Source organism: Myotis brandtii, unplaced genomic scaffold (assembly GCF_000412655.1).
Source record: "Myotis brandtii unplaced genomic scaffold, ASM41265v1 scaffold363, whole genome shotgun sequence".
NCBI lineage: Eukaryota > Metazoa > Chordata > Mammalia > Chiroptera > Vespertilionidae > Myotis > Myotis brandtii.
The window spans coordinates 7,369,836-7,383,069 of NW_005363938.1; the positions used below are offsets into that span (position 1 = coordinate 7,369,836).

The 13,234-nt window shown below is 41.0% G+C and overlaps 1 protein-coding gene and 1 pseudogene across 1 annotated transcript in view; one reads left to right on the top strand and one right to left on the bottom strand.

Moving 5' to 3' along the window:
- Window positions 1-13,234, bottom strand: part of AUTS2 (autism susceptibility candidate 2) — a gene marked incomplete at its 5' end in the record, with an annotated part of 1,129,652 nt that overhangs the window by 1,066,539 nt on the left and 49,879 nt on the right. The gene's annotated exons all lie outside the window — the stretch shown is intronic.
- Window positions 12,640-13,234, top strand: part of LOC102261798 — a 1,217-nt pseudogene continuing 622 nt past the window's right edge.

The following is a 13,234-nucleotide window of genomic DNA, read 5'->3' on the forward strand; positions in this document are numbered from 1 at the left end:
TCTTTGTAGTGTCTTTATCTGGTTTTGGGATTAGGGTAATGCTGGCTTCATAGAAAGAGCTTAGAAGTGTTCCTTCCTCTTGAATTTTTTGGAATAGTCTGAGGAGGATAGGTTTTAGTTCTTCTTTGAATGTTTGAATGTTTGGTAAAACTCCTCTGTGAAGACGTCTGGACCAGGGCTTTTGTTTGCTGGAAGTTTTTGATGACTGCTTCAATTTCCTCCATAGTTATTGGCCTATTCAGATTTTTTTATTCTTCCTGGTTGAGTTTTGGAAGATGGTATTTTTCTAGGAATATGTCCATTTCTTCTAGGTTGACCAGTTTGTTGGAATAGAGTTGCCTAAACTCCAAAATCTATAGGGAACTCATACATCTTAACAAAAGGAAACAATCCAATCAAAAAATGGGCAAAGGACTTAAGTAGACACTTTTTGAAAGAGGACATACAGAAGGCCAAGAGACATATGAAAACATGCTCAAAGTCACTCATCATCCGAGAGATGCAAATCAAAACAACAATGAGATACCATCTCACACCTGTCAGAATGGATATCATCGACAAATGACAAGTCCTGGTGAGGATGTGGAGAAAAAGGAACCCTTGTGCATTGCTAGTGGGAATGCACACTGGTGCAGCCACTGTGGAAGACAGTATGGAGTTTCCTCAAAAAATTAAAAATGGAACTCCCATTTGACCCAGTAATCCCACTTCTAGGAATATATTCCAAGAAATCAGAAACACCAATCAGAAAAGACATATGCACCCCTATGTTCATAGCAGCACAATTTACAATAGCCAATATTTAGAAACAACCTAAGCGCCCATCAGCAGATGAGTGGATTAGAAAACTGTGGTACATCTGCACAATAGAATACTACGCTAGTGTAAAAAAAAGAAAGAACTCTTACCATTTGCAACAGTATGGATAGACCTGGAGAGCATTATGCTAAGCAAAATAAGCCAGTCGCAGAAAGAAAAATATCACATGATCTCACTCATTTCTGGAATATAGTGAACAACATAAACCGATGACCAAAAATAGATCCAGATACATAGAAGCATCGAACAATCTGTCAATTCTCAGAAGGCAGAGGAAGATTGGGGTGGGGGGTAAGAGGTCAACCGAAGGACTTGTATGCATGCATATAAGCATGACCGATGGACACAGACACTAGGGAAGTGGGGGCATGTGCTGGGGGGTGGAGGTGGCCAATGGGGAAAAAAGGAGACATATGTAATACTATATGTAATACTTTAAACAACAAAAGAATTAAAAAAATAAAAGAACTAATGCATTACATAATCTAGGACAGTAATTTGCTCATAAATACCCCCAAGTTTATGTGAATTCTTTTTCATCACAATGAATGGCTTCAGCAACTAGAGAAAATGATGAATACATGCAGAGCCATCCCAATTCTTTACTGTGTGACCTGGTTAGTTTAATTTCTGTGTACCTTTTGGTATCTCTGCATCCCATACAACAGGTTCAGAGCCAAGAAAGTTAATAAGGATTAGCAGAGCTCTTTATGTTACTAAGAAGAAAAATACTTGTATGTAATTATCTAGCTCTCAGAAATGAACCAGCACCATAACACCTAAACTAAAAAGATATTAAGAGAGATATATCCATCAATTGTCATTCATTTTATATTCCCTGAACAGGATCAGAATAACTCCATCTGGAAACTCAGATTTATATCTGAAATAATTCAAACAATAAGCATTTCCAACACACCTACTATATAATAGAAAAGGGTCAGCAAATTTCTTCTGTGTGACCCGTGTTACAGGAGCCAGAAGACAAAACAACTTCTTCTGTAACATACCAGGTAAATATTTTTAGGCTTTGGGGCCATATGGGATCTTTTCCAACTACTCAATTCTGCTGTTGTAGCACAAAGCAGCCAAACAATAACATAAATGAATGAACATGGCTGTATTCCAATAAAACTATTTATGAACACTGAAATTTGAATTTCACATAATTTTCATGTGCCATGAAATATTCTTCCTTTCATTTCTTTTCAAGCATTTAAAAATGTAAAAATCATTCTTAGTTCATGGCCATACAAAAACAGATAGTGGCCTGGTTTGGCTTGTGGGCCATTGTTTGCCAACCCCTGTACCTTGGGCCCATGTGATAGGCATTTGGGTAGACATCAGGAAGTATTAGACAATTTCCCTAATTTCTAAGACAGAACAAGAGAAATAAAACAACAATTATAGTACAATGTAATAAATGCTAAGAAGAGATGTGTGACCCGTGTTACAGGAGCCAGAAGACAAAACAATTAAGGAAATTTCTCTTAAACTGGCAATGAGGTTTTGCTATACAGGAAAGCAGTTCTAGTTTGTTTTTCTCTATATCTTAATGAACAAAGAAACTGTAACTTTAAGAAAAAAACCTCCACCACCCACATTTGCTAAGACTTTATCGGAACGTGCCTGGGTGTAGTTTAGAATGTCCTTTTTAATTAGCATTCCAGGCCAGACCTCCAGGTAAAATCCATTCTCCATTGATCTGCCAGGAAGCAAGCATGTCCCAGGTGGTGGCTGACTGAGACTCTTAAGGACAAGTCCACAGGTCTTAACTGTTTATTTCACCTAAGTCCTTTAGTTGTCACAGATAATAGTTTTCAAGTACTCTGTGATAGAAAGAATCAAACAGGTTTTCCCCCCTCAAGTGAAAACCAAAGAAATAATCAAGTTGGCCAGAGTCTCAGATATTTGCCTGCACCCCACTGGTTCTGCCTAATCAAATCACATTTATTAGAGGGTCACCTCTAATCAGCATTAGGGTTTATCTGCATTTGGAGATATTTAGGCAGATTTAGTTTAATTACATCAGAACAAACGAAGCTTGGGTCTTGAGACTTTAATTGTCACAACTGTCTGCCCGGATGTTTTGTTCCAAGAGGGAAGCTAAGGGAGCCAGGAGCCAGGCTGACATCATCAGCTGTGTATTTAATTAAAGCAACATGAAGCACAGGCTGGCTGGAAAGGACAGTGGGTCACAGTCTTCCTGTCCAGATACTGAAAGGCTACAGCACTCATGAAAATCTAAGGACCTAAAGACTTAGACCCTCCCACTCATCTGGCAGGACCGTCGTTCCTGATGTCCAGGAAGGCAAACACTCCAGTGTGAGCCTCTGGTTTCTCCATAAACCTTAAATGTCACATAGAAGGAGAATCGGCAACTAAGTACTGCTAAGAGCCAACAGACCACAGATCCCTTAGAATAAAATAAAATACAAAATAAGCCTTCACAATGATGAATGGTCCACACATTCTCACTTTCTACCAAAATCCAGATGTGTCAGCAATAAGCTTCCTTCCTTGGATGTCTAAGTGACCAAAGATTTCATGGAATAGGCAATACCTTGCCTCACTGTGACAGTAGACTTCTGTGTTCTGGTATCTTAACATTAGATTGCATCAAGCTTTAATGGTTCCTTTATTTAAGGTACTTTGAGGCATAAAATGTTTTCTCCCCCCAGGAAAGCAAAATAAAGTAATAAATAAATAAAGCATGATGCTGGGTTTGTGATCCAACATCAAATTCAGGTATTTAAGAAAGTTCTCCCACTTAAGACCGCAGAGAGAATAAATTGAACCCAGGATCTAGATGACTCCTTTCTTAGTTTCTTCCCCCTAGAAATCAGTCTCCTCCAGGTCAGGGAGGACAGAAGTTATGTCTCATTCACCTCTATCCCTGTGGCTTTCCCCTGCTATGTAGGTGATTAAATCAAAGGATAGAATACAATAGGTCCTATGCCTTGTTGTTAAGGAACAAGAAAACTCAATGATCTAAAAAGCAGAAAAAAGTGAGCAAAATAAACTAATTTTAAAATGTGAGCAAAATTAATAAAGCTGGGTAAATACCAAGAAACCAAAGGATGGGTACTTCTGTTTGCATCAGGTTTTGTCCTCAGCAGACAGTCAACCAACCTATTCAAAGAGCGTCAGGAACCCAGCCTTTGTGGCAACACCAGTTGGGAACTCATTTCACTCTGGCAACAAGCTCTTATTTCCCAAGAGGCCTTTCCAAGACATCTAGTAGTCAGCTGTGCATGGACTTCTAATGGCTCTGAAATGAACCTGTATCACTGCGGCGGTCAACAAGCAGTGAGGAAAAGGCAGAGGAGCCACTTGTCAGGAGATCCCAGGAAAATTATTAAACAAATCCCATCGGCCAAGATAGCTGGAGGCAGAGAAATGGAATAGGGGGGAACACAGGGAAAAGAAAAAATCTATCCTGCCACCATCCCAGTCCCATCCTAACTTTCAGTATTTAACAATGGTTCTTGACAAGGATGAGCACATTACATCAGCAGCACTGCTAAGGCTCCGCTTGAGAAATAAGATGGTGCTTGTTTTTGTCTCCTCTCCATATCCCTTCTCCTCTGTCCAGTACTATCTTGGTCTGTCAACGCTGACTAATCCAGTTATAAGCCACAGCCCAAGCCCCCTCTCCCAACCAATCCCCACAAAGTCACAGCACCTTCCCTGAGAAACCTCCCGCTGAGGGCAGGGGGCCTTCATATATTATTATCACGCCTCAGGTCAGCCATCCATCTATGGTTAGAGAAGCCCTTTGCTCCTCTTCGGGTAAAGGCCAAAAGAGGACTCCATTCCCCACCCCTTGAATTCCTCTACCCACTCGCCAGTGTTTCTCAAATCTAGAGTGCCTCCGAATCCCCTTGAGGACATGTTAAAACATAACCTGCAGAGCTCTACCCCCAGAATATTGAGTAGTAGGTCTGGGGTAGAGTCCCAAAAAGACTGCATTTCTCAGGAGTTTCCAATGATGCTGATACTTCTTGATCCAGAGAGAATAAATTGAGAACCTCTGCAGTAAATTAACGAAAAACAAGAAAGTCGGGTAACTGCTGTTTTCAGGGTGTTGTTTTTTAAATATGGAAGCCCCCAAATTAATATAGAGCCCAGAGCTTTTTATATGTATAAAACAGCTGTCAAAATCCTGAAGTGTTTGCTTTGTTGTATAAGCAGCCAGTTGTGATTTTGCACTCAGCCACAAAGCAGGATTGTAGATTTTTTTTCATTAACCAGAGGATTTGCTTCATGTCTGTATTATTGTTTTACAGTTTCTAATTACTGGGCTGTGAAGTGCCGAACGGTCAACAAGCTTCCCTATTGTTATTCAGGTGCACCAACTGGTGCTGGCTCTGAAGAGTCCCTTGTTTTATGGGACTACTGGACGACACACTCGACACACTCGATGCCTGTGGATACGGACACTCACATATTATGATGACAGGAACACAAATGAACCGCAGAAACACCACCTCTACCAATGAACTAATCTTTCCAAAGCATGAGCACTTATGGCCCCATTTCCTTGTCAGGAGTCCTGTTATCTGACTGCACAGTTTATAAAGCCTACCTCTAACATTTTTCTTTCTGGTTCTTTAAAACACACAGTCTTTGAGTTGGCATCCTCAAAGACTGAACCAGAACACTCCAGTTAGTGAGTGAACTGAAAATATAAAGACCACAAGACGTCAGTGTAAAAGGGGAGACATCCCAGGTAAGAAAAGCTACCATGAGCAAAACTATCCTGACTCTGAACTCTCAACCTTTCCCTGAGGAGTTGGACACAAGCCCTGGAATTGGATTGCCTGGTTTGAATCTTGATTCTATCATTTGATTCCAGCGGTGTACAGTCACAAGTTACTGAACCTCTCTTGACATCAATTTCCCATCTGTAAAATGAAGATAGTGATAGCACATAGACTTTATCAGGCTCACTATAGTAAAAGACATATTCCACGTAAAGTGCTTTTCATTCACTCACTAACTGGAGTGTTCTGGTTCCGTCTTTGAGTAGTGCTGGGCACATTTTAAGTAATCAATAAGCTTTAGGCATGATCACTGCTTCCTATGAACCTCTGGGGCAGAACATGAAAGGGTCTGTGCCCTCCTTCCCCCTGGGCATGCCAACAACTACGGAGAGGAGGGCAACTCTCCTCCTTCCCAAAGGGACCAAGCAAGATTGGGAGCAGCGGGTGTGGGAAGCAAATCAAGAAGACTTTAAAAGAGCCTGGCGGTGTGGCTCAATCCCCAGTCAGGGCACTATCCCCAGTAGGGGACATGCAAGAGGAAGCCAATCAATGATTCTCTCTTATCCCTTCTCTCTCTCTCTCTCTCTCTCTCTCTCTCTCCCTTCCTCTCTGAAATCAATAAAAACATGTTTTGTTTTGTTTTTAATTTTTAAAGAAGACTGTAAAAGAGGACTTGGGCTCTCTAGGCAAACTGCGTGGGAAGAGCAGAGATGGGACAGACAGAAAAGTCTCTCTCTCTCTCTCTCTCTCTCTCTCTCCCTTCCTCTCTGAAATCAATAAAAACATGTTTTGTTTTGTTTTTAATTTTTAAAGAAGACTGTAAAAGAGGACTTGGGCTCTCTAGGCAAACTGCGTGGGAAGAGCAGAGATGGGACAGACAGAAAAGCAGTCAGGGCTGCCTGACAGCTGGTAAGATCAGCTCTCACAGTCCACCAGAACTTTCATATTGTGACCCCAAAGCATCTGAGAACCATTAGCAGATAATACAGAAGTTTTATAAATTTCTCCTAACCAAATCCAATTTTCTCCTTAAAATTCCCTCCCCAGCCTCTTCTAATGTGGAACTGCCTCAACAGAAATAGATACTAAATTGAAGCAAGAAGGTCTCCTTCAGAGTGGGAACAAGAGACCCGGAAGAACAAAGCTGGGCTGATGCAGAGAAGAGGGCAGGCTGGGTGAGCCTCAGGTCAGAGGGCCACAGGAGTAAAGTTCTCGAGGACAAAATGAGCACACACTTCTCCAGCAGCTGTTTCCTAAAAAGGTAACCTGGAGAGGTGAGCAATCAGGAACCATTAAAAGTAAAATGAGGGCTATTCCTCTTCAAGGAGCATGGGAAAAAACACACAATTGTGTGAGCATGTTCATGCACATATAGAGTATTAAAGCAATTCTTAGTACACTTAGAGAAAATTACATCTCTTGCTTCAGATTGTGTACTCTGCTGTGCTCTGAAACTCAAGAGTGAGAAGTGTTCTGTCAATGACCCTAGCTCTTGAAAATACAAGTGCTATACAGGAAGAGAACACTGCACACTTGATACACAGGAGGGTTGGAGAGACATATTATCATCATCCAAAGGGTTAGTGGTACTTTTCTTCTTAAAAACAAATCAAAACCATTAATCTCTCATAACTGCTCTTCAGACTCCACGTCTGGTCCACACCTGAAATTCTCTTGTCTTTAGGGAAAGGACACAGATGCAGGGCTACTTCACCAGAAAGGTTAAATAGAGAACTAAGCTTAACTCATTTTCTTGGCCTAAGAACTGGCAGAGCCCACATGGGGGAATAAATGAAGAGCCACAAGCCCCCTAGGCTCTATGAAGAAAGAAGTCCCCATTCCATAGAAAGCACTGAAAGGCCCCCGGCCAGAGTGTCACCTCAGCCCCTTGGATGCAGGAATCTTCTCATGGCAATTCATCGAGTACCAGACAGAACATCAGATGCCTCACTTTTTGCTTGTGAACCAGTTAACTCACAGAATCTGAATGGTGGACGATCAGCTCCTAGCTGAGGCAGTATGCACCTGATTTTTAAAGATGCCTGAAAAAACATTCTCCACATCACAGGAGGCCAATCCAGTGTGTAATGATCACTTATGGGTCTTGAAGTTGCTATGTCTAACTAAACTACCTTTAGCAAAGTTCTATGTCAAATTTACTATTTTGTTTCATAGTCCCTCCAGTCTTCATTGTAGATGCAGTAAGCATCCAAGAACTGGACAGTGCCAATTTCTTGTTTTTGTTTTCATTTTTTTCCAAAAGACATTAAATCTATAATAAAACTTGACATAATTTATACGCTTTTGTAAAATTTTGCCTGTCTATAAATTCACAAATTAGAAAAAAATCATATGACAAAAAGAATGTTTGCTTCAGAAAAATATGGTCACTGTAGAAATAGGCAAGAGACAGCTCACACTTATAATAAAACTAGAAACATGCCCAGGAAATCACAGATAAAGATGCCTCCAGCTCCCAAATTCCAAGATTCTTTATTTTATTCCCAACATCTAGCACAGTGTCTCAACTGTACTATATACTCAGCATATGATTCTTAATGACAGCCTCTAAAATGGATATAGGCTGTAAGAGATGATTTCACAAAGCTTAAAAATAAAGCTCCAACCCATCCATCCACCCTCACACCTGCCACAATGACAGTGCAGCCAATTTTACAACTATTTACACACATCTCTCCTGACTCTCTTTGCCTTAAAAATCCCTGCCACAGATACTAACAGCCAGGAAGCCAAAGGGCAGCCAGGAGACAGACTACTTTTCTGTGTGAAATACTCCCTCTACCAACTTAGGTATCTACTACTTTCAAATTAGCTACAATAACTTGCCCCAAACCAATATAACCAACCTATTCCAAGAAAGTTCTTATCTGTCAGCTCACCTTAAGGGCCAGAGACCGCCACAGAGAGTACAGGGCAATGCTCCTTTATGCAGACCTGAATTCTTCAATAAGATTAACTAAGTAATAGGATTTAGGGATGCATTGAAGGCCATTATGGTGTCTCCTACAAGCTAGAGGCTCCAAAGGCTTTAACCATTTGATTTAATCCAATCTAGCCTAATCTAATCAAGGCTGTCTCCTTGTATTCTGTTAGTGGACTCTGAGCAGTGATCTTAAAAATGAAGGAAAAACTTCCATTCAAATCATACCCTGAAGACCAAACATATATTACCCTTTTTCTAGAAACTAGTGCAAACCTGACTACAAGTGTGTGTGGGTCTTTTGCTGCCTTAATTTGCTAGTTACTATGATCTACCTAGGCTGAGAAATGATCAAGTTATCTACTTTTTGCTTAGATTTTAATAAAACTGCACAGGATTTCACATGTTGATTAGTAATCTTACTAAAAAACCCACACTTTCCTTCTTAATTCCCTGTAAGAGGAGCAAGGTTCTAATTCAGCAACAAACTCTGTGCGGACAGGGGGTCAGCCAAGACTGAGTCAATAGCAGAGAAATTATCCTTAACTGACAGCCCATGTCTTTGTGCAAGGTGATTTCCGTCCCCCAGAATGAAGACAGATGTCTACAGTAAACCATGTTGGAGTATTATGAGTTTGCCTGACCCATTTAACTTATACACTAAAGCTAATTAGTCAACTTACACCCCCAAATCCATACCACCACACCAATCACCAACTTTGTATGTTAAATAGTATGGGCTAAAGCAACCTAGAAAGGAAAATAAAAATTAAATGTATAGGCTAGTACATTTTATAGGCCTGCACTATCCAGTACAGTAGCTACACTGAACAAAAAAGTAAATATCTCACTAATATTTCTGTACTGAAATGGTTAAATGATTAAAAAGGTTTGATATCTAAGGCTAAGTAAATTATTAAACTTAATTTAACCTCTTTCTTTTTATTTTTTCAATTTTAATACAGCATGTGTGGCTCAACATATTTCAATTGGACAGAACTGTGTTAGTCAATCTGTCCACTTTAGCTCCTCATTGTCCACAATGTCAAAGGAGAAGTATATATTTCATTTCATTAACTCCATCAGGTCAAGGCCAGATGATAACCCTCAAAGTAAGAATGGAACAGTCTTTGAACAAATATTTACTGAGGCCTCAGAAGGAGTAGCAATCATGGATTCCAGTGCCAACTCAGGTACTAAATATCTGAATCAACCCTGAATGTGCTGTTTAACTTCTCTGAACTTAACAGTTGCTCATCCATCTGTAAGATGAAGAGGTTACACAGACCTCTTGTCCAAATTCATAGGTATCTCTGATTACCTCAAGACAGGAAAAGTCAGTCCTTTGATGTGTAGCACCGGATTCTCAGCCTACTGAACCATGACTGCATTTACCAAATGCATCCAGCTTAGGAGAATTCTCAAGAACACATTAGCTCAAACAATCCAGAACGTCTGGTTTCAAGTATTAACCACTGAGCAAAATGGTCACCTTCCTACCACAAGAAATATTTCCTCAGGTTCTGCTACAGCACTTTCAAGTCACTTAAGTGACTTAGAAAAAGTTGTTCCCAGCAACTCAAGAGGGCAATGAGAGATCCAGAAAGGAAACACTGGTTATCAGAGGAAGGGTAGCTAACAAAGGTGTTAGCCACAGAGGATACATAACTTACCAGAAATGTCCTCAGTGTGTCTAAATAGGCTTGTTCCTCACCCTATTTTACACCAGTCATAAACAGGCAGCCTGGCCCCTTGTGTAACACTACCTGGGGCAACGCTGCCTCCAACACTTCACTCTGAACCAAATTTATATTCCCAGTGATCCGTAACCTAATTAAATTTTAAGAAAAGCATTCAGGTTAAAAAATATTTTACTCAGTAAACTTATGAGGAGACGGTGGCAGAGTCTCATGTAAGGGAAGGGAATATAAGAATGGAGAAGAGTCTGGCCAGCATGGGTCAGTGTTTGAGCATTGACCTAGGAACCAGGAGGTCATGGTTGGATTCCCAGTCAGGGCACATGCCTGGGTTGCAGGCTCCATCCCCAGTGTGGGGTGTGCAGGAGGCAGCTGATCAATGATTCTCTCTCTTCGTTGATGTCTCTCTCTCTTTCTCCTTTCTGCTCTGAAATCAATAAAATGTGTGTATATATATATATAAAAGAATGAAGAAGAGTGGGACCTCAAAGGACACACAGTCTTGTGGTGGCAACTTGCACAGGATTCTAATACCGTACATGAAAAAAACAGGTAAGTTTAGATGAGACAGAAGAGATGAAAAGTAGCATTTCACACAGTGAAAACCAAGAAACAAAGGCAAAGAACAGTTTGGTACATGGGGAACAATAAGCAGCTCACTTTAAAAGGCAGAGTGGTGAGCAGAGCTTCACGGACTGGCTACTTGTGCAGTCAGTCTTCCAGAGCCCAGTATTCAGAAGGGTCCATACTTAGTTTAATGCTCTGCTGTCACCCTCTTGAATTTCTTAATTTTTTAATAAGGGGTTCTGCATATTCATTTTGCCCTGGGCCCTGCAAATTATGGAGCTGGTACCAGAGGTGAAAGATGGTGAGAAATCTAGCAGGGGCCTGCTGGGGCAAAAATGGTGAAAGTCCTCATCTTTAAGCTCTGAATGACCCATCCGCAGTCCATGTCATCATGGCAGTGGCTCTCAATAGAGTGCTTGACAATGGCCAGGAGACCTAATGATAAGATTCTAAGTCAGCAGGTCTGCAATGAAAAGGCTATGAAAAGTGCATTTTTAACAGGTGACTTGAACGTCAGAAGTTTGAGCAATTATATCTAAAAAGTAAGATATATTTACACTGTCTTATCTCCTACAGATAGAGTGCAGAGAAGGACTTCCTTCAGCAAGTGTATCTCTCCCAAACCCCTAACCCACTCCAGACCCTGAAGGGTCTATAGATAGCCCTAGAGCTCCAAACAAGTTACCAGAGCACAATTTAGAGAAACAGTATGCCCAATTTAATGAGTTACTCATTCCAGTGAAACAAAACTACTCTACCATCTCTTGCTGTCTAACTTATATTCAGCTTCAACTCCCACCCCTTTCCCATAGGCCCCAATCTCCAATCACCCAAGCGTAGCAAACTGGCCCACTCTGGATAGCTGAAATTGTGCCTCTACATAAGACAGTGTGTGGAAGGAAAGGGGCAGGGAAATGAATAGAAACTAATTTCATGGTATACTTCCTAGAAGACAAATACCCTGTTCTTTCGCCTTCCTTCCTAATTCCCAGGGATCCTCCCAGATTTTGCTGAATTATTGTTCCTCAAAACAGCCAGGGCAGGGTTAGAGTCCCACTACTACACCCCTCATCTAATTTTAACTATTTGGCTATTGGTTCTGACTTTTATTTTCTTTAATAATTATATATTCCACTGGACAGCTCCATAGCATCAAGAACTCTATATAACTCACACATGTCCACTGCTTAGCACCAAATAGTGCTTAATAGAAATGGTGAATAAATGAGGGAAGTTACAAGTATGGGGTCAGCCATGGGAAGGGGATAAAGTAACTCTTTGTTCACAGAACAACAGGGCAAAAAACAAGCATACTGATGAGACTCTGACAACACAGCAAACCAAGGAGGCGCAACTAGATTGAGGGGTTTACTTTCCCATCTCCACTCTTCAATGGACCTAGGATGGTGTCACCTACTGAAGCACACAGCTCTGTGTAATAGGCAAAAAAAAGGGAGGTAGTTTGAAACCTAGCTCCTTGGGCTATAGAAGCACAGCATACCAAAAGTTAAGGTGGTTTGTCAGAAGCTTCATTGCTCCCCAAATACCTTTTTCTAAAAAATGTTTCCAGCTTACTCAGGAAAACTGAAGAGGTCCAAGGTATCTGAAAGTCTGAGACAAACTGTAATAGGTTAAAAATAAATAAAAAGGCTGAGTCTCTAACAGCACCCTGTAAACTCACAGAAGGCATTAACCCAGAGCTCAGCTCAGTGCCATGGAAAATGACCAATTTCGCTCTTCTGTCACAGTTTTAAATCCAGCTCCATACAAAGCTCTGCCACCCCTGCTGCCGAGACTGGCGACTAGGGCTGCACCCAGCACGCCCTGCCAAACAGCCATCACCGTGAAGAACATGAATGACTACAGCAACACAGAGGAATTCGCAGAGGGATCCAAGATCAACGTGCACAAAAATCAGCAGGATGACGGTAAAATGTTTACTGTAGGCTTGAGCTGGATGCAAGAAAGATCTAACTGAATATCTGTATCCATTTGGCAAAGTTGTAGACTATACAATTAAAACAGATCCAGTCACCGGAAGATCAGGAAGATTTGGATCTGAGAGAGAATTATTGATCAGCTGCCTCCTGCACGCCCCATACTGGGGCTCAAGCTCACAACCCGGGCATCTTTTCAAATATGCTGATAGTGGTGATAAGGTTTTGGAACTGAAGGAACACAAACTGGATGGCAAACTGATAGACCTCCCAAAAGGGCCCATGCTTTAAAAGGGGAGGAAACCCCCCTAAAAAGTTTTTGTGGGTAGATATAAGACTAGTTACTTCTGAAGAACAAATTTAAAAAATACTTTGGAGACTTTGGAGAGATTGAAAATATTGAACTTCCCTTAGATATAGCAACAAATGAAAGAAGAGGCTATGTTTTATCACATACTAGAGGCCCGGTGCACAAATTCGTGCATGGGTGGGATCCCTCAGCCTGGC